This window comes from Pithys albifrons, chromosome 2 (genome assembly GCF_047495875.1).
Source record: "Pithys albifrons albifrons isolate INPA30051 chromosome 2, PitAlb_v1, whole genome shotgun sequence".
In the NCBI taxonomy this organism is placed as follows: Eukaryota; Metazoa; Chordata; class Aves; order Passeriformes; family Thamnophilidae; genus Pithys; species Pithys albifrons.
In genome coordinates this window covers 60,755,126-60,774,430 of record NC_092459.1, presented here as the reverse complement: position 1 = coordinate 60,774,430, position 19,305 = coordinate 60,755,126, and the positions used below count along the sequence as shown (strand labels likewise).

Sequence of the window (19,305 nt, the reverse complement as noted above, 5' to 3'; positions counted from 1 at the left end):
ACCATTCTTAGAGTGATTGATAGTTGTGCAATTTACTATGAGCACCTCTGCTTGGAGTATTTTTGCTATTAAACATAGAAGTCATCACAAAAGTCAGGCTACATGTGGCTTTGATGTCAGTTCTGTCTTCTTTACTTAAGTAGAGAGAAAATAGTCTGACTAAGATTCTAAGGCATGAGAGAAGAGCAGCATGCATAGACCTGGGTCCAGGTGTTTAAATGCTGTGTTTAGAAAAATGTTAATTTTTGTTGCTACATGCACAGAGCTGATAGTCTTTCACTATCTTGCTCTGGTAGGTCAGAGTGGGCGATGCCATGACAGTGTGATGCCTCACTGTTTTCAGCTATCTGGGTCCCAGTGGTCAGGCTTGGACCTTATAGAGAAGGCAGGTCATGAGCAGCCTTGTCTTCTCTCCCCTATGGGTTTTTCCCCTCCCTTGGTTTGCTAGTTTCAGACTTAAGCAGGAAGAGTAATTAAAGTGATTAATAAGCTTTTGATACTGTCCTGTCTTGCTTTTCTCTGTGTTGAAAATGGTGTTTCTGGTGCACGTGGGTCGTTCTCCTGCATGTTTGAAGTCCTGTCTGCTCATCTTGTCCTTCATTGCTTGGATGCCTCCTGTGTGGTGCTGTCCTAGTTCAGCTGGAGGGACCAGCTAACCCTGTGTGGTGGTGATCAAACCTGTGTATTCCACCCCCTCTATTCATTCCCCAAGGACAATGGGCCATTAGCAGCAGCTGCCCAGGGAGCCATTATCACTTCACACCCAGCCTGAGGGGGGCGGAGCTGCCAATGGGCCATCAACAGCTCAACAACCCCTGGCTCCCAGAGTTAATCACCCATTGTGTGAGTCCCTGCCCAGGGGGAGGGACTGAGTGCTCCCTGAGGGTACATAAGTGGTGGGTAAGAAGACCTCGGGAACCTTCTCGTCGGATCCAGAGCAGCAGCAGGACCTCGACAGCAGGAGATCACCACTCTCGCCCAGACCACAGCCCTCGCCTGCACCAACAGGTTTTTCTTTTCCTTTTGCTCTGGACTTGGGGGAGCCACAGGGGTCTCAGCACAAGGGCAAACAAACCCCCCTTGGGTTTGTGCCCCAGGACACTGGGTTATACTGCTGGGGTATTGTGAGTTGAAAGCAATTTCCCTTGTGTATCAGTGTTGTTATTGTAATATTATTATTAAATTTTAGCTCTGACTTAAAATCTCTCTCGTGGTGAGTTCATTTTCCCTTGCTGGTTCACCTTCAAACCAGCACAGGTGCTTAGGCCGGTCTTGGCCCATTGGGTGAGTGCATCACTGAGCAAATGAAAGAAGTGCTGTGGTGAGGGGAAAACATAACATACGGACCCAGTGAAAAATAAAGCCTGTTAATAACTGCCAGATGAATCTGGTACTTGATTAGCAAAACCCTTAAGTGAAACTTTAATTTCATGCAGATTCCTAAGTCATAATGAAATCACTGGGTCTTACACGTGCTCCTGAAGTTAAGTATATGCTTATATACTTTGCAAATAGAAATGGCTTATTGAGCTGGAGCCAGTGTGGGGAAATTTGGGACTCCTGCTGTTCTGCTTACAGTATTTTGCAGGAGAATTTATGGGTTTAGTATGACACCAACTGGATCCACAGAACAATCTGCTCCTGTTCCTGTGAACTCCAAATTATTTTCCTTCTCACATGCAAAGTTGTATCAAGAGCTGCATTTAAAAACCCATCTGTTGTCCATATTATATCAATAGGAAGAAGAATTTTAGACTTCTGAAATATTCTGGTTATGTGTTGCTTCACGCTGTCATCTGTCTTTCAACTATAAGCCATTTTGTATAGTTGCACTTGTAGCTACTCAAATCTTTCCCCTCCCACCAACAGATGAAACTCTGAGTTACCTAAACTGCAGAAATGGAAGCAGGATGCTAGAAACTGGTAGTGGAAAGAAATGACTGCTTTCAAAATACAATACCCTTGATAATATAGTATCTTTTTTCTTATCAAATATGATAATAAGTAATAAATTAGTTCAAAAGTCATTTCATCGTATTTTTCATTACACAGTATATTTGAAGTATCATCAACATCTAGATGTGTTTGGATATAATTTATGACACAAATATGTGTTGTATAACAAAATACAGCCTTTATTTTTTAATTTTTTTTTTAGTTTTTACAGCAAAATAAGATTATAATTCCAATGCTGCTGGTTATAATTCACCTGCTTGATCAGACTTTCATGTGTTGCAGTGGCAGTAGCACAAACGTATTTACTGACAGGCACACTACTTTTCCACAGGATAGCAGTGAAGTTCATCGGTGTTGTTTATTTTAGTTTCATTGCTACATTTTGCTAAAACAGCCAATTGTGACAGAACTAGAGAGACAATATCATATCATTTCAGGTTTGGAAATTTGTCTTTGTAGTTGTAATGGGTACTCAGGGTGGTGTGTGTATGTGTATTTACAACTGTTACAGCTTTCAGGCTTTTCTCCCATCATTTTCAAAGCAGTGTCTTCTCATTGAGGGCTTCAGGATTTTTCATATGCTGCACTGTATCCTCTCTGGAAAACTCCATGGGAAACACTCAGGCAATGTGAGCTTTGTAGCCTTTTCCCAGTGAGATAGAGATCACAAATACAAACTGTCCATCTCATTATGGTCAGATAGCTGGGACATAGATCTTTGTTGATGAGAAATTCAGTGCTGACATCTGTCTTTATTCCTCATCACTCCCCTGTAAGGGTTCATGCCCTGCATTAGAGTAGCTCCTATAAGCAGTGACCAGTCCTGTTCAGTATGAACAGAAAAGCGTTTAGCACAGGTAGTTACCTGCTGAGCAGCTGAGTTTACTTCTGTTTCCTCTCCCTGAACCCTAGGCTTTTATCCCAGTCTCTTTTCAGCAATTTAGCATTTCCAAAGATTCACTTGAATCTTTAAACCATCTCCTTGGAAACTGAAGGTCCCTGGCATGGGAGCATTTGTTAGGTGACCATTCCTTAACAGATCATTTTGTGACCCCGATGATTCCATGAATACCTGTGCACAGATTCCCAGTCCTACAGATATCTCTTTCTGAGATTGGGTAAAGGAGGTGAATCACTCAGAGGAAAGTCCTGATATAGCAGGTTTCTCCCCATATAGAAGTATTTTGAGGACAAGATTTTGGCTAGGGATAATCCCACAGAGAACAACTGACAAATTCCAGAATTTGACAAGGAAATAACTAGCTCCTGAACTTAAATACTTGGATCAGAGGGCAACGCTGGTTTCCTCTGTTTGTCAGGTCATTAAATAAAAGTAGTGCAGTTGTGAATCTAGAAGCAGGTGGTAAGACCCCTGTTGCAATGTTGCTGGAATGTGAGAAGAAAGTCTCAGGGTAAAGCACTGCTGGAAACAGTGAATGAAAGGACCACTAAAAGGAAGCTATGATTAATATAGCTATGGAGTTCTGGTAGAGTCAGTAGTACATTGTCCAGTATTTACTTGATATTTTCAAAGAAGCTTAAAGATGTCATAGATCTTTCTGTTACCCAATTTCAATCTTGGACATTTGTGAGTAGAGGACTGTAAAGGAGTGAGCATTTTCATAACCCTTTCTGGGTGATACATATTTCTGTAACTGTATGTACTGTTTATTGATTTGTCCCCTGAATGTAAAGGTGCTAAAGTTTGGAAGTATGCACAGGTTGCTATTTTTAAATGTATGAGTAGAGTAGTGGGGATAGGGAGTGTAGGGAACTAACTGATGTCTGCAGTCTGCAAATTTTTGTGGCAATAATACAAGACTTGGAAGAGACTATTTGGGATTACCCATCCTGGAGGGACATGAATGATGGCAAAGGGCTGTGGGGAGGACTGGGCACTCAGTCTGAAGCAGCCACATGCCAGGCAGCAAAGCTTAGCTCCATTAAGAGCTCTAGTGGAGATACCACCCGCTTGCTTCTAAATCTTGACTTACGGCACTGACTTTCAAATTCAAGTCAAAGATGGAAGAGTGGCAGCACAGAGGGTCATCGAGGCATCACTGTGAGGCAATGCTATGTGTGTATGTTTGAGAACCTTCCCACACCCCTGTTTTTTGCTTCAGTACTGCATGCACCAGATGCACTATGAAAATGCCTCTGATTTTTCAGTGTGCGTCAGAAATCATGAACCTCAGCTTCCTGTTGGTGCCTGTCTTTTTAATGCAGTCCCTGGCTGTGTTTGAGCTGCTGTGTAGAAGTAGGCAAAAGTCTAGCACTTGAACTGACAGCCAGGTCACCATGCCTAGGTCATATCCATGCTGCTCAGCCAGCCCTTCTGACAGCAGGCTTGTCCTGTGAGGAAGCAGTTGGAGCAGTCCAAGAACATAGAGAAGGCAAGTTACTGAGCAGTGCGTTCCAGTGCTCAAACTTGCTTCCTATCCCATTTTTATTTAGCCATATGGGTGCACCTGTAGTTGTGAACTTCAGCTTTTTACATGGTTTTGCATCTCAGTACATCTGTTTTATCTGCAGATTCTGCACTCTGACTCAATATGGAAGGTTTTTCCCTTAATGCAAATGCTGACCATCTCTCTCTTGTCCTGAGCACAAGTCAGAATTGGAAGGAACTTCTGGCAACTGAGTAATTTTGAGACTGCTACCTCTTTGTTGAATATCTTTAGAGAATTATTAAGGGAAGACAGACACAGGCGTGACATTACACACAGTATGTGATTGCAGGTTGTTTTTTTTTTAATGTACGAAACAAGGTTACAAAAGGCATCTTGTGAGGAAGGCAGAATTAATTCCTTTGAGAAGACTTTCTGGATAAGAAGCTATGTGAAAATGTTGGAATTTTGTGATGTAAGTGATTTTTTGTTACTATGACTATTATTTTTCATGTGCTAGCATATAAAGGCTTCTATGAAGATGTAGACTTCCTTGCATTTACGTATTCAGACACTCTGCATTTACAATTTAAGTATCTGACAGATGAAGAGAGGAAAAAATTGTTATCACAGGGATCAAAGACAGAGACAGATTGTGGGATGCCCTCCATGGTCAGATATGAAATCTGTGGCAGCTAAGAACTCAGTCTGTTTCTCAAGTACTATGAGTTGGTGGCACTCCCAGCACCATACATCACTTACCATCACAGAGGTCAATCTTGCAAAGCTGTGTGTGCCTTTAGCTCCATGTTAAACCTTCAGCAAACCTTTTCCCACTGAAGATTTTGACATATTTAGTTTATTACATGCATCTTTGTGTTACGATTCAGACCTAAATTTGTTTTATTCTCAAGTTTAAAGGTCCCATCTGACATAAAGCACATTGATTTTGGGGAAGATTTATGGAATAATGTCAGATGCCACTATTTTAAAAAATGTTACTGCCTTGCAAAAGTGAATTTCTTGTTTCTTTGTTTAGTAATGTATTCAGAGCACTTGAAAGGAAGTTTTGGAATACGGAGATTTCTACCCTTAGGGGGGTAGTATCCTGTGCTTTCGTTCGGTCATGTGAGGCCATTGTTTTGCTTATCATAAAGATCTTGTGTCTTTATTTGTGCTCAGCTGTGGACTTGAGTTTCCTTGAAGGGAGTGAAATAATTAAGAAATAATACTACAAAATCATATGTTCTCTGTTTGTAGCTATGTTTGTTTAGTTGAAGGTAGTTCTGCTCTGTAGTTATGTATAGTAATAGATGGTGTAGATATATACCAGTAAAAAGTGGTATTTTGTATCTGTGGTTCTTATTATAGTTGAAAATAAATAGGATTGTTCTGTATGAAAAAACATGGAGAGATTCAGGATCACCTGTCAAATGGCCAGTAAAGCTGGGGTCTCTTGATCCCTGCTGGCTTTCACCTCTAGCTGTCAGGTGAGGTTCTCAGTGGCTTTGTCTCTACTGGTGCATTACATGGTGGCAGTGTATGGGAAAGGACACGTTTCATTTATTGCTGTGGATGCAGCCGCTGGGGAGGAGAGTTAGGTACATAGGGTGGTTTATCAGTAGAAGTCATTAAAATAGGGTGATTAATGTGGTGCCAGAGAAGGGCACGCGGTGTGTTGTGCTTGCACTTAAAATCTATGAACTGCTACACAAGGTCATACAGACTAAATACAGTCCTGGTGAGAGGAGTCGCAGGAGGAAGAAGAGCACTGCCAGCCTAAATTGAGAGCTTATATTGCTGTGCAGTTATGTAATGTGATGGAGGAACACCTCCTTAATGACTTGCTAATGGGAATGGACAAAGTCTTTCTGTCTTTTCTGGTAACTCTAGCTTAGTTCTGGTGTGATGGAGCTGAGATATTAGTATAAGTGATGTGGGCAATGGCTTTCCTGGTCACAGCCTGAGATGCATGTGGCTGCTTTGCAAATAAGCAGAATTTCTAGCACTGACAGTGAGATTCCTTTCCCTGGACCTAAATTTATAGGTATATGGAAAGAGGCATGAGAAGGCAAGGCTTGTTAAGTTTCATATGTACAGGGCTCTTGCTTTGAAATGTGTTACTCTCTCCAAGTCTTCCTTGTGGAAACAATTTGTATTTGCTATGTGTTTTACCATTGATTTTTCAGTTGTCATTATCTGCTTCTAGATTTTGACCATATTTTGTGTTTACTTTTATTCTCTGTCAAACACCACCTCTCTGCTTGCAGACTGTACTGTGGTGTGCAGGTTGTATTCCATGTAGAGAAGGCAGCAGAAATCTTGATAGATGTTGCTAGCAGAGCAGGGGTGCTTGGGTGACCCTATAAAATACTCAGTGGATGTGCAGCAGCTGACAGATGTGGCAACCTGCCTGATTAGCACAGAAACCATCTCCTGCACAGACCTTATTTTTCCAACCAAGGACCAACATACTCTCTTATAAACAAAAATAAATAAATTGCACCTAAGGTATTGTAGTCTTTCCAGGGGACCCCTCTCACAGAGAAACTGAAGAAAGTGGTCCTGGCAGACATTATACACCGAGGCTCTTCTCTTCATATCAGTGGCAACAGCAGAAAGAGATGAAGCTGCACAGCCATATGAATAAATGTGCAGAATCTGAAACTCGCATTTCTGGCTTGTCTATCACATACCATCCTTTTATAGTGTGAGATGAAATGTCCAGCTCCAAGTTTCAGCTGCCCTCAGCAGACGTGCCATTACCTTCTGTCTCAGTGCACAGCCGTAATCTCATCCTGAAAAATAAGATTTTACCTTCCACTTACCCTACTGGAGACAGCTTGTCAGAGCAACATGGTACTGCAAACTTATCCTGCTTAATGTCAGCTAATTAAATTCATTTTTGAATATAGTACTAAGCCAATTTAATTCTGTCTTTCAGAGTCTCAGATGGTTTTCTGTCTCTGATTAGGGATCAAATCTCTTTGTGCTTTTCTAGATTGGCTGTCTGTCTTCTGTCTCTCACCTGTACTTGGGATGTTAGGGAATGGGGTGTTTTTTCCTGTGCTTTCATATCCGCAGCATCTACTTGTTGCATTTGACAATATTCTCTGTTTAATGACTTGTTCTCTGAAATTCAGGTTTCATTACTGTGGCTAGAATAGAAATAGAAATTACTGTGAAATTGTCCTGGTGTTGGATCTTGATATTGTTGGAGGTTGTTTTTAAAAAGCGTTGATCTTTGCAGGGATGGTTATTGGAGTGACCTTCTAACTCTGAGCTCATATACCCGCCTCGGAATGATCCTCCACATCACAGTCCAAGTGCAACAGCCTCCAGTAATGTTTACTGTCTGTCACTCTCAATATATTTTGTGATCACAAACGTTTATGAAAATAAGGGGCAGAATTAAAAAAAAAAGGATCAGTCAAAAAAGAGAGGTCAGAGCAAGTCATAGAATGACAAAGAACAATATATTTGATTAATTAGGTGGTGCTTGTGGAATCTATCATGTCAGGGACAATCTAACTAGTATTTATTTTAAATGCTCTTTGTGCAGTTTGTCAAAGAAAGTAAAAGAAAAAATAGTTCATCTGGAGATTTTCATGCTTTATTTTCTGTAGAGCTCTGGCATGTCCTTCATTCCCTTTGTGCAGCTTTTTGCCAGGGAGCGCCTTCAATTTCCTGTTTCTAAATTCCCTGATGCTGTTAGGTGACAGATTGTTGTGCATCACTGTGGAATCTCCTGCTGCAGCTTACCCCCTGTTTGCAGCTGCATTTTCTTTCTCTCGTTCTCTTCCTGATTGCCCTCCCACTTGTTGATGTGACTCATTTGTATTTAGACCTTACAAATGCAGAAGTTAATTGTCGTTATCAGCAATGTAATTCCCAGTTACTGAGAAACTATTGCTCATATTCCTTCAAAGAATAGCTGGAGTGTATGGGGAGAGATGATTTGAGAAGAGGCTTGCATCATCAGCATGCACTGTGCTTGTTCTGTACAGAGAGAAGGGTTTCAGTCTGCATGGATGTCAGTCTGATGTATTTTTCAGGCAGTTAATTCAGCAATCCGTTCTTTGTGTTGCATAGGAAAATATACAAGTGCACTTGTAACTGTAATGTAGCTTCTGATGCCAGAGAGAAATAAATACCAACTTTCTCACTTTTACTGAAACAATACTGAAGTTGTAAAACAGAGAAAAAGGTGCCAGGAAAGTAATACTTGAGACTCAGATTAATTGATAGCTATTAACAGGTACATTTTTTTGAAATTAGAAGCTATAGTTTCTAAAAAAATTAATAATGAAATACATTCTATTATACGTATCTGCAGAGCTTTTGAGGCTTAAGACCTCCTGACCTGATTTTATTAAACTATTTGATGCTTGTGTATAATCAATATAAGCCTTTGTTTTAGCTGCTTTGTCCATTTCATAAGTCCTTGTTCATTTTTCAAATGAGCAAATAGTATATATTGAAGTTGGATAAAGAATTGATAAAACCCAGAGACATCCTGGAGCAAAGCAGTGCTTTTATAGCGACTTTCTAAATACCTGTTTGTTATGCCACTGTAGCTCTGTTGATGTGACTATGCTGTGTGCATTGATATGAATATTACAATACAAAAGATTGCATATATGCTTCTTCAGTGCTGTATTTTGTTGTAATAAAGGAGTTCTTAGGGTAAGAGGTAACTTATTTGTAGTTTAGTATGTATAAATGCAACTTTAGGACCCTAACCCTAACCCTAACATGTAGACTCAGTTTTAAGAAGTGATAGCATAAATATATGGAGTTAGGTTGAGAGCAAAAAATTCATTTCACCTTTCATTAATTTTTCTAACAGTGCCTAATATTGTATTTCCTTAAAACATTGCTTTTTAAAATGAAGGTCTTAATTGACAGTGCTGGAGATTACCACTGTCTGGCTATAGGAAATTAATGGTTTGGACAAGAACTGTTTGTATTTTCTTACCATTCTCTCTTTCTGTAGCAACTATATTGATCTGTATATTTAGTTCCCAGTCTTTCTCCCACTTAGATTTTAATTGCTGGGTCCCCAGTGTATTCCAGTCAACACTAGTTATTTCCATAATTTCCAGAACCACATCCTTAAATACCTCCCCTATAATTTCCAATTTGAAATTTCACAATGGCTTCTATGCTTCTGCTTCACCTAGAAAGACTTTGCCTTAAAGAGGTACTTCTAGAATTTGTTTGCAATTTTTATATGTATTTTGGGGACTTTAGTGTTTGGATCTTTGTGAAAGGTCTTGAAAGTTGTTAGTCACAAGTAATTAGATCAACTTGTATCAGTTGCTCCTTAGAGCCTCCTGCTCCACCAGAAGTACTTTGTTTTGAGCAGTTTTGGCTTTCTCCTATATGGTCTCTGAGATCCCTCCATCTCAACTGTGAGCAGAGAGGCAATAAGCTCTGAAATGGGGCATGACTTGTGGCCTTGAAAATCTGGACCATGACTTTGACCTGGCCAAGGAAGAGGATAAACACTCAGTGAAGGAATCTGAGCAAAAGGGAATCAAAGGGAGAATTACAAACTAATTTCCTACAGGACATTGAGCAGCAGGAAGGCAGTAGTAGCTGGTGACAGCTACAAACCTGAATTAGATTTGAACTGATTCATTAGAGATAAAGACTGCATTTCACTTGGTTCCATGTGTTGCTGTATATTTCAGTTCATAATGTAGCTACTTGATGATCATTCTTTTCAGTTCATGGTGTGATTTAGGACTTAAAATGAATTGATTTTCCAACAGTACTGTTACAGGCAGCAAGAAAAAAAGAAGGAAAAATGTTAAAATAAATTATTCACTGAAAAGTTCTAGTAGTTTACAAGGTAAATGATTAGGTGCAAACATTAGGGATACATTATTTAAATTACTCCCAATAAGTCTACAAGCAGAAAAACAATGTGTTGCACATCTTACTGGATTTTTCTGTTGAAGACAGTTGGCTATGTTAATCCTTCTGTGAGGAGGACACTACAAATAATTTTTCTGGGAAGGAAGATTCTTTCTAAGCCTTCAAAGGGTTGAGAAAAAATTGCTTTTGTAGGTGAAATAAAGTTATTAGGAAACAAAATTTAAGCAGTTCAATAGAACAGATCTATCTGACACTCAGTCCCCTGCCCATCCTGTGGTGCAGCCCTGCCAACATGCCTTTGCTCTGTCTTCCCTATGTCAGTTAACACTGGATTCACATATGTCAGACCTCCAGGAGTTTCCTGGTGACCATCTGTTGCTTGAGCAGTCAGAGGTGGCTGTCAGTGAAAGGGAAGGAAGGAGCTCCTGCTGGCCTTGGAAGGGAGAGGCGAGTGAATGAATGAAACAGAGCCTGATCCTCAGCCAGCCTATTCCAATGGAGCAGCCTAGGGCAACAGGGCCAGGGAAGCTGCCTGCCTGCCCAGTGGGGATGGGGCTCTTCCCAGTGAAGGAGAGCGCAGCTGAAATCCTGGCAGTGGGGTATGGCAGAACCCTGTGCAACCAGGGCTGCCTCTGGGCACTGCTGGCAGTCACTGCTCCGCGGTCTTCCTCACTGCTGCTGGGTCCTATGCTATGGCTCAGCAACTCACCTCAGAGTCTGACATTTAAGTATGTGTATACTGAGACTTATATGTGCACTACTCTACTACTCTATGCTGATTGTGTGTGTTTACTTGTATTTATACTGTTTCAGAGCAGGCTAGATAGTACATTTTAACATCACATGTATGGGCAGTGCACCCTTCACCAATAATTTTCTGTTGTTATTTTGGATGGAGTGTGTTCTTTGTAAGTTAGTCTTCACATGGTTTTGTGCTTATAATTGTCAATGAAATATAGGAGACGCTGATTTACTTAGGTGGCAGCAAATGAAGATGTGCTAGTGAACTGCAGGTTGTTGTAGCTGGTCAGTGCAGCATAATAAAGGCCATAGCCAAGCCACTTTGGAGGAACGAAGAGTCAGAGAAGCATTAGAGTAATTTAAAATATGTAAACTGTGGCTGAAACCCAATAATTTCTTGAAAATTCTTTGTTATTTACTAGACTTTCCTCTTGGAAACCTCTTTCTGTAGGATGAGATGCAGCTTGTAGAGGAAGCTCAGCTTCTCTTTGTGGAGGCTTGATTAAAAAAGATAAGGCCCCAGCTGTATCTCTTGTATGACTTCTTATCTCTCTGGGTGTGTCTGTACCTGCATGTGTTGGTATATTTCTGAGTATTCTGTAAATCATATTACTTACATTTTCAAAATCAAGAGAACCAAATTAATTTGCCTTTTGAATCAATAACTGTGTTTTATAACTTCATCCACATCCTCATGCTTCACAGCATGAGTCAATACAATTAACAAGCAGGATTTTCTTAATTCTTTTTTCAAACACTTATTTATGGGGATGCACAGTCCAATGAGTTTTCTTTATGTAATGCTGTAGAGGTTTAGGTTGTCTGAACCTACATTTATTTCAATGAGTTGTGATTTTACCAATAGTTTTACTAAAAAATCTTCTTCAGCTCTTAAACTGGAAAGTTTGTTTGCTGCAATGTGTCCTGTCACTGAAGACAACGCTGCTAGTGCAAGCTCATTTTTGATATCTGCATTGTTTACCTCCCAAAATATTTAAAAACAGACTCAGCCAGCAAGTGATTTGAAATTATCAAATGATTATAAATAAGGTGATTGTAGTCTTCAGTAGGGAAATAACTTAAGACCCCTTAATCTCAAGAGAATAGTTCATGAGAGAGCTTGATGCATCTTCCTCCAAATCAGTGATTTTCAATGTTAAGGAAAAAAAGAAAAAGAAAAACAAGGGAAAAAAAGAAGAAAGGTAAAGCCAAACTGGCAATGCAATGGTGAAAGGAATTACATGCTTTCCAAGGACCTGACAAATGGGAAATCTGAAATTCTGTATCTGTCAACCAGACAGTAACAGCTTCTGGTTTAACATTGAAAACTAGTTTTCATTGCTTTGATAGCATGCCTGAAATCTGATCTGAAGCAGTGGGCCAAAGTAGTTTGGTTACAGCAGGGCACTTTTGCTTGCCATTGTGAACAGCATAGTGTTTTCTGTGAGCCTGGAAAGAGCACAGACCTGTTACTAATGCACAGGAGGAATATGCGAAAATGCACAAATGTGTTACCAGAGCTTGATGTAAAACTCTGCATATGATAAACTTACTATCAGGATTTGTTATCTTTTCAGGAAGGACCCTCTTCTGATATGTGATCTACAGTGAGCTACTCTGAATCATACGATGACAATGTTATCACTGCCACATCTCTGGGAACCAGTTGTTCATAAGTATATGGTATGTGAATGTCTGCATCTTACATTACCCATTGGTTGTTGGAATAACACAAACAATAATGCAAAGGTGCTAAAAGTCATTTAAGTAAATGTTAAGCCACATGTACAACCAGTTACACTGAGCTGTTCCAGCAGGTGTTTATCTGTTAGGCCTGGTCTGTAAGCAGAATAGTGAACTGTTTTAACTTGAACATGTATTTGTTTACAGGTATTGGTAGAAACATTCTACCAATGTTTCCTTTGGATAAAGTTATACTGGTACAGTGATGATATGTTGATGTATGGATGATTATTCTCTCCCTCAGACAGGAGAGAGTGGTAGCAGTAGCGAGAAGGGTTCTGTACTTTAACTGTATTGCTGCACTTTTAGCAGTATTATTTTTGCATTTAGGAAATGTCTTTAATTGCTTTCCTTCTTCATTCCATTTTCAGTTTCTGGTCAGTCTAAATTAGATTAATGTCACACACCAGTGAATCCCTAAAGAAGTGTAAATTGACTCCATTTTACCAAACTCAGCCAGATGATGGCAGTTATTCCCTTGATGTTTATCTTTACATCCCCCACCATCTTTGACCAAGATTTCAATAGGAATTAAATCCATATATTGACCCTTTTTTCCTCACACTGTATAAGGAAATGGAGACTGAGATCTGCATCTGGTGAAATGAAGCCATTCAATTTATGGCCTACAAGGCCAAAAATCTAAGGTCAGTGATAGCTGGCATGTTTTTCTTTTCTACTGTTCTGGCTTGAAATCGTTAACACACACTCAGGTTGTGTAAAACCATGGCAATATGGTTTTATGAGAGTAGGTACATCATTGTTTTATGTTCTAAAGCAGTTCATAGCACACCACGTAGCTGTTAGCATGGAGCATCTTCATCTGATTTATGGCCCCAATGCAACTCCCCCTGAAGCTTGTGGAAAAAAGTTTCTTCATGCTGATGGGAGTTGAATTGCGCTGCATGTAACACCTGAGACTTCTGTTAAAATAATGTTCCCTGCATGGATTTTTTTTTTACCAATTAGCCACTTCATAGAGATTAAGTATTAAAAGATACAAGCGTGAAACAGAATTACAAGGAAATGGCAAAATAGCCAGAAGAGGACTCAATTACTGAAGTACTTGTCTAGCTTCAAAAGTTAAAAAGTGATGAGAGGAGATGACTGTTTGCTCTGAAAGTATTTGTCTGAGTTTAATGCACTGTGGTTTTATATGCAAATTTGAAGACAATGTTTGTCAGAAATATGGATGATCTGTTGCTGCAGCAGTGATGTTATAGGGCAAAAGCAAGATAAAGTCTTACAGGGAACAGAAAGGGAAAGATCATGCTTCATTGGTCAGTGTAGTGGGTTTTTGGAGAGCAATTCACAATTTGGGTTAGCCTGTGTGCTGGACGGTTAAGATTTCCAAATCTGGCTGAACATTTCAAAGAGAAGCTCCCAGAGGAGATGTCTCCCACTGAAGTGAGAGAGCTTTGCATCTGCTTATGCTAGTGGGGCTTCTAGCATGCCTTTGTAGCCACCCTCAGTAATCTGTGCTGGCCAAATACCATTAATATGACCCTTTGCAGACCTTTTGTATTTGTTCAGATGTCTCCTCTGTCATCCATATCTAAGCACCTTTTCAGAAGGGATCTAGGATTAAGGTTCTCTGTTGCTTATCTTTCTTCTGAATGGATTAATTTTTAAACATTCAGAATTATTTTTTGGCACATGTTTTTATGAGCAAGTTGTTTTGGTGTGTGTGTGAGCATTGGTAATGGAAAACTGGTTTGAAGAATGTGATTTTCAAGTCCTGCAGGGGCAGAGGTCTGGAAAGGGCCCAACAGACCAGCTGGTCTGCTTTCCTGCCATCAAAGGTATCTCATCATGAAAAGCATGAATGCGTCTTGCTTGACATTTTCACTTTTCTGGTGGAATGCAGCTTTTTGCTGGTGGAGGGAACCTCTTACAGAGCTGAGGGCAGGTGGCAGGGAGAGGCAGCCGTCAGAGTGGTGACTGCTTGCAGATCTCCATGTTCCCTAGGCACAAAGAACAAGCAGCCATCTCACAGCTGTGCTCTTAATAAGCTGTAGGGCAAGGTTGTGTCTTGCACCTTGTGAAGTTTCTGACACAAGATAATAACCTTCAAGGATTTGCCATCTACCCAAATCAAAACGAAATTTCCTTTGACCAATGAACACACAAGTCATAAGGAAGTGAAGGTTTTCATGTTAGTTTTTCCTTTTGAGTGTTATTTTGTTTTCCTCATTTACCAGTTCTTATATAGTGTTGCAAACATTTCAGGAAACTAATCTGCAGGAGCACAGCTCATAAAAGATCAACCTGCCAGAGGACGAGGCTCTGCTTATTGCAGAAAAGCTTCTGAGACAGAGACAGCTGAAAAGATTACACACTTCCACAGGAAATTAAATTTGATGTAATATAGTGAAAGAATGACAAAATGCAAAGGGTATATATAACTGATTTCTGATTATTAAGTGGTAGAAAAATGAAAACTTGAGATTCAATAAAGTGCATGTAATTTAGATATGGATACAAATTCCCAATAGGTTTTTTAAAATTTGGCCCTCCACTTTGGTTTGCTTTCTCTCAGTGTTGTTATTTCAATGTGGAATATCATTAATGTCTTAGTCATAGAATTACTTGGGTTGGAAGGGACCTTTAAAGACCATCTAGTTCCAACCTCCCTGCCATGGGGGCAGGGACACTTTCCACTAGACCAGGTTGCTCAGAGTCCCATCCGACCTGTTCCTGAACATTTACAGGGATGGGGCATCCACAGCTGCTCTGGGCAACCTGTTCCAGTGTCTTGTAAAATTATGTTGACTTTTGGGCATGTTAGATTATAAAGCATTTAAATCAATTTTTAGAGCAATGGTGCTATGGTGTCCAGATGTATTACATTCTTCAGCAGAAGGTGCATACATGACACCAACAGCGAATGAGAGGCAAGAGCTTCTTTCTTTGTTTCGTCCTTTTTCAATCTGGACGTGCAGTGCTGACAGAGGAGGAAGCTTTCCTTCCCTCTCTGCCCACATCCCTTGCTAAGGCACAGTGTGGTGCTCCATGATGTGTGGAAGTCCTAGCCTTATCCCAGCTGCTGAGTAGAGGCTGGTGGCACAATGTGGGAGGGACCTGCTGGGGACCTGCTGGGGACTGTTCAAGTAACATAGAGTTGGTACTGAGGTCCTTGCTGCGCACCCAAGGCACAGGATGTCTCCTTTTCCTCTTCTCTCCTCCTCAGGATCAGTGTAGGTGCTGTGGTGAGCCCAGCTCCCTCCTGGCCAGGTGCTTCACAGAAAAACAAAGCTATTCTTTCAAAGGGGACAGTAATAACTTGCAACACTTTAATAATTTTTCCTATAAGATCTGGTTACCTACAGTTGGAAAGAATAAGCATGACTTTGGCAGATTTAACTTTATTAACTATCGTAAATCCTTTCCTTTTTGACTCTAATCAGTCCCTGGAGTCCTTTTAATGTCCTTGACATTGCACTGGCCTTTCATCACAGCACAATATACATTTTCCTGTGACTAGAAAACTGATGGTGAAAGTCTTATGTAAACCTGAGGTACTGGATGCAGCACTGGGGACATGCGACTGTCAGATGCTTGCTGATGATGAAAGGGAGAGAGGGAACTTCTGCTGCCAGCACAGCTCTTCCCTTGGCAGAGGGCAGGAGAGGGAATCTGAAAGCACAGGCACTCACAGGGTCTCATGTGCACCCATTGACACCTGAAAAAACAGGACCATCCACTTTGGTCTGATCCACACAGACAGACCGAAAGACAGCAATGCTTTTGTGTCTTATGCTGCTAACCAAGTATGAGGGTGCCACGGGCCAATACTGTCTCAGAAAGCCCCTCTATGAGCAGCCCCCAGCCGGGATCCCCAGGGCAGTGAGTGGTCAGAGCTTGCCAGTGGCCAGCATGCTGGCACAGGCACCAGGAACTGGGGACCAGGAGCGGCACAGGGACCAGTCGGATGTGCATGGATGGAGCTGCTCGGTGAATGGATCTTTTCTGTGCTGTGGACAATGCTAAAAGGAAGGAGTGTTACCAAGTGGTCAAGGGGCAGGCACCAAAGCAACAAATGCTGCCTTCATAAAATCACTACCTGGGTTTTTGCCTCTCTGTCCAGCCCACGCACAAAATCCTCCGGAAACCAAGAGGGGAATTCCCCAGTTGGTAGTCTGTCTGTCTCTCTGCTGTCCAGGAATTCACTGGAAGGAGAAGGCATCCCAAGAATCTGCCCCAGTGTGTGGGGACAGTAAATTCCCTCTTGTTTTTTCATACACACAAGTCAGCAAGTTTCTTCAGCAAACACTTTAATTTTAAGTTTAATACTATGCAAATATTTAACTTGGGACAAAAGTTGGCTTCAGACCACAGACTGGCTTCCAGCTGTTTCTGCAGGTACAGATCCCATGTTTACATACACGGATGGCTATTTGTTAATTTACTTATTTATTTACTATGGTAATCTTTTTATAATGAACTTGGATGTTTGTGTACCCTGTTTTTGCTTCGAACATAAAAATCTATGTATTTGCAATTTGTGTACAGGCATTTTCAGAATCCTTGTCAAAAGTCTCTGATTTGCTGAAGATAATCATTGCCGGGTGTATCTTTAGGATGACACACAATTGTGTTGACTTTTTTTCCTAACTGAAGTGCCCAAAACTCTGCCCACCACTGATAGCCCAGCCCAGCTGTGAAACAAAAGTGTTGAAAGATTTGGTGCCTGCTGCAGGAGCTTTATGCTGTAATTTGATTGTCCAGACAAACGAGTAAAAAGTAATATTCAGAAGTAGTGTCAAAAGTGTTAGCAATATATATATTAACTTGGTTTCAAAAATCCTGCTTAAATGCTGCCTTGAAATATAATACTTTTCTGAATCCCCATATATTTTATATCCATATGCATTCTGCAGCCCTTGTCTCAGCTGCTACATGCCTGCAAACAGCCTCTTATTAAAAGGGGGAAGACCATAGTCTTGTGGACCTTCCATAATGTGCTCAGCATGTGAGCTATTGACTTCATGAAAATGAGAATAGCTATGTCAAATGTGTTTCCTTCGAATGTGGCACGATAGAAAAAGCAAACTGTGTGTGAAGATGAGCAGGCAAGAAAGACACTGAATGCCTTAAATACTAAAGGAGTTAATGCTATGCAGTGATTTTGCTTCTGTTATAGGAAGTGTAAGAACAGTATGCTTCCTGGCGTGTATCACCATCCAAACTGCAAAGGTTTTAGTTCCATGGCAACATGAAGAGCCTGACTGCGCTGAAGGTGTATGTATTAATGCATTCAGACTGAGGGGTTGGGAGTGAGCTGGGGGAAAATAAAACATGCCAAAATATTTCCTGTTTATTTATTTATATATAAATCAAAACCATTGTTCTTAGAAAATCTAACATGAATACACCTGCCCCCCTCCTTCTCCCCCAATGCTCTCTGATTCTTTTTTGCATACATTTTTCTCAGGCAAAAAGCAAATGAAGAGGCTGTTTTGTTGAGGTTTTTTTATAAGACTGTAAGTGCAGCAGGACTTGAATGTTGCAAGAAAATGCTATTAATTCCTGAGACGGTTGTATGTCCCTGGAGAGAAAGACTTGGGATGGGGGGAGGGCATAATGTTTCCAAGATGTACTGCCTTACAGAGCAAAGTAAAGCAGTGGTTGTTTGGTTTGTTTTTACTTCTTTGGTATGTTATTATTATTATTATTATTTTCCTTGATCTTTTTGATCTGCCCTCTTTCTGTCTTTCTCTAAATCTACCTCCAGTTTCCCCCACCTCGCCTGGCTGAGGAGCAGGAAACAAGACTTAGCTCTGTTTCCTGACATCCAAAGAAATTTGAAAGTACAAGGAAACAGACAGTGTGTTTTGTTTTGCCAGCCAACTTGGATTCACAGACCTGCACTAGAAAGGCACCTGCTCCCAGACAGGGTCAGGAGTCACCTTCCAGAACAACTGGGAAATCGGCCAAGGAGTAACTGAGAGCTGGTCCTTACGTGAATTTTGTTTTATCTGCTCAGCTGACTGCCCAAACCTAGAATGGGGAATTGTGACAAATGTATTTTGCTCAGGGTGAAGAGCTAACTACCTCAGGCTGATCCTGCCAGCTGTGCTGATGGCTGAATGCAAGGTTTAAAGTCAGACTGGGCAGCAGGGGAACCTCCAGATGTTGGTATTTCTGAAGCTAACAGCAGCACTAGTCTGGCATGGTAAAGCTGACAGAAGTGGAAAGTTGAGCTGGATTTACAGCTACTTTGCAATGCTGAAACAGTCAAAGCAGCCAGAGTATATCAGCGGATCTAGCCTATAGATTTCAGCAAGGTTTCTGTGTTTAACTAGGGGAAGAATATAGTGCTATAGTTGGAAGTTGCTGTGCAACAGGAGAGAGGTTAACCAGCTTCCAGCTGCAGGAGGAATAAAATTCATGTCTCTCTTAATCTATGTTCTTTTCTTCCTTCCTTTTTTTGTTGGGTATTTTTTTTGTTTTTTGGGGGGGCTTTTTTTGTCTGTTTTGGGGTTGGTTGGTTGATTTGGGTGGGTTTTGTTTGTTTGTTTTTAGTAGCAGCAGGAATATATTTTTTCTTAAAATCAAGGCTTGGTTCCATTGCAGTGGGAGCCCTTTGAGATTC

General features: G+C 40.7%; 1 protein-coding gene across 8 annotated transcripts in view; it reads left to right on the top strand.

Annotated features, from left to right (window-relative positions):
* HIVEP2 (HIVEP zinc finger 2) overlaps positions 1 to 19,305 on the top strand; it is a 140,951-nt gene that overhangs the window by 24,261 nt on the left and 97,385 nt on the right. For all 8 annotated transcript variants that reach the window (XM_071549204.1, XM_071549207.1, XM_071549205.1 and 5 more), the window contains one exon: positions 12,545 to 12,650. The gene's annotated coding sequence lies outside the window, so the exon portion shown is untranslated. The remainder of the gene's footprint in view (positions 1 to 12,544; positions 12,651 to 19,305) is intronic.